The sequence below is a fragment of the Rhincodon typus genome, unplaced genomic scaffold, assembly GCF_021869965.1.
Source record: "Rhincodon typus isolate 14 unplaced genomic scaffold, sRhiTyp1.1 hic_rhity00003103, whole genome shotgun sequence".
In the NCBI taxonomy this organism is placed as follows: domain Eukaryota; kingdom Metazoa; phylum Chordata; class Chondrichthyes; order Orectolobiformes; family Rhincodontidae; genus Rhincodon; species Rhincodon typus.
The window spans coordinates 14,702-17,736 of record NW_025968741.1 but is presented as its reverse complement, the minus strand read 5'-3'; positions in this window follow the sequence as shown (position 1 = coordinate 17,736).

Here is a 3,035-nt window from a genome sequence, read left to right as displayed (position 1 = left end):
ACCTAGTCCCCTTGCCTGCATTTTCCATATATCCCTATAAATCTTTCCTATTCATGTATCTATCCAAAAGTCTTTTAAACATTTGTAACTGTACCTGCATCTACCACTTTGGCAGTTCTTTCCACACACTAACCACTCTCTGTGTAAAACAGTTGTCCCTCATATTTTTAAATTTTTATTTTTAAATCTTTCTCCTCTCACATTAAAAATATGCCGTCTGGTTTTGAAATTCCCCACCTGCCATTCACCTTATCAATATCTGTCATGATTTTAAAAACCTCTCGAAGTTCACCCCTCAACCTCCTAAGTCCCAGCTTATTTTGATAGTTCAAACCTTCCATTCCCGACAACATTCTGGTAAGCCTTTTCTGAACCCTCTCCGATTTAATAGCAGCCTTCCAACAACAGGGTGACCAGAACTGCACACAGTATTCCAGAATGGGCCTCACCAATATCCTGCACAACTTCAACATGATGTCCCAACTGCTTTACTTAAAGTTCTGAGCAATGAAGGCAAGTGTGCCAAACGCCTTCTAAACCCCCTGTCTGCCTGTGACGTAAATTTCAAAGAATTATGTACCTGAACCCCAAGGTCTCTCTGTTCTACAATGCTACCCAAGGCCATACCATTAATTGTATAAGTCCTGCCCTTGTTTATTTCACCAAATTGCAATGCCTCACATTTTTCCAAATTAAACCCCATCTGCCTCTCCTCAGCCTATTGACCCAATTGATCTCTGCTAATCTTAGATAACCTTCTTCACTCTCCACTACATCTCCAATTTTTGCTGTTATCCACAAACTTACTTACCATGCCTCCTACACTCTCATCCAAATTGTTTATATGAATTTAAGGTTCTTGTGAAGATTTGTAGCTCGGGTTGTGGATGAGGTTGATGGCTGGATTGCCCAGCTCCGAGAGCAAGCCAACAACCTCACCAATTCCTGCGGAACATGGCTAGTCACAGGCCTCCAGTCTGAAACACAACCCTCCACCATCACTCTCTGTCTCCTGCCATCAAGCGTATTTTGTATCCAATTGGCAAGCTCACCCTGAATCCCATGTGATCTAACTTTATTATGTGGGGTCTACCAAGCGGAACCTTATCAAAGGCCAAGTAAACAATGTCTACTGCTCTGCCCTCATCAATCCTCTGGGTTACTTCCTCAAAAATCTCAATCAAGTTTGTGAGACATGATTTCCCAAAAACAAAACCATGTTGACTATCTCTAATCAGTTCTTGCTTCTCCAAATTCCTATAAACCTTATCTTTCAGAATCCCCTCCAACAGCTTACCCACCGACGATGTCAGACTCACAGGTCTATAGTTTCCAGGCTTTTCCTTCCAGCCTTTCTTAAACAAAGGCCCAAAATTAGCCATTCTCCAGTCCTCTGGCACCTCACCTCTGGTTATAGATGACACAAATATCTCTGCTAGAGGTCCTGCAATTTCTTCCTATCTTCCCACAATGTCCTGGGACACCCTTGATCAGGTTCTGGAGATTTAGCCACCTTTATAGAGTGACAGAGTAGGACCCAATACGACTATACTGTAGTGTTATAGAGCATCAGACCAGAATATAATATTACTGTTATACAGTGACAGAACAGGCACAATACTACTGTATCTCAGTGTTATGCAGACAGATCTGTCCCCACTGATACTATTCCCCAGTGTCATACAAGAGACCTATATCCCAGGTTTTGTACTGTGACAGTAGTATAATTTATTCTGTGGTATTGTGGCTCTGTAAACTCAACAGCTCTGAGGGCAAGGAGGCTCAAACGCTGTTTTGATGCATTGAATTGTCCCTGGAATACATTGAGGTGGGAACATGTTGGAGTCCGATCATTGTAGATTCACGGTGAGATTGGGGTAGAGTCCCGGCCAGCTGTAGTCTGCAATACCGCTTAAGGGCAACACAAGGAGGGCGTTGTGTTAGCTGGGAGGGGGAAGGGGAGCTGGGTCATCGTAGCATGCCCTAGATTGTCCACTCCACTTTCCCAAAAGTCCTTAGCACCTTAAATATCCACACAACAAAGTGAGAATAAATATGATCAATTTCAGCTGGGAAACTAGACCTATCAATGTTGCTGGTTGCCTATCGAGCTACGTTTTATATAATAACCGGGTTTTGTATTTACAATCTCCAGCGGGGCTATAGGTTATTGAGATGGAAACATAACTACGCTCAATTACAGGGCGGGGAGCAATAAACGGAGCCTATTACAACCGGACTTTGACACCAGTTTCTGTCCCTCTCACTCATATTGCAGGAAGAGAATGATCCTTTGAACAGAGTGTGTTAGTAAAGCCTGTTACCTGGGGCAGTCTGATGGCTAAAGGGATCATTCCCAGGAGCAGGCAGCCCCCGAACATCGCCAGAGACAGCAGGATGATAGTGATCGCCCCGTCCATCGCCCCACGATCCCTCTGCGGCCAACTTCAGCCTCAGCCCCAGGTCCTCAGCAGGCGGCCGCACCTTCGCCCTCAGGTCCCATCGCCACCACCTCCGGCTCCGCCAAACTCTCAATGAAACTTCTCCCAAACTTTCAGCCCATCCACGTCGCACCGCCGCGGAATGTTGCAATATACCGCCACCCGGTGGGAGAGAGGGGAACTGCAGGGGGAGGCAACGCCGCCCGGTGGGAGAGAGGGGAACTGCAGGGGGAGGCAACGCCGCCCGGTGGGAGAGAGGGGAACTGCAGGGGGAGGCAACGCCGCCCGGTGGGAGAGAGGGGAACTGCAGGGGGAGGGAGCGCCGCCCAATGGGAGAGAGGGGAACTGCAGGAAGCGGGAGCGCCGCCCAATGGGAGAGAGGGGAACTGCAGGAAGAGGGAGCGCCGCTCGTTGGGAGAGAGGGGAACTGTAGGAAGAGGGAGCGCCGCCCAATGGGAGAGAGGGGAACTGCAGGAAGCGGGAGCGCCGCCCAATGGGAGAGAGGGGAACTGCAGGAAGAGGGAGCGCCGCTCGTTGGGAGAGAGGGGAACTGTAGGAAGAGGGAGCGCCGCCCAATGGGAGAGAGGGGAACTG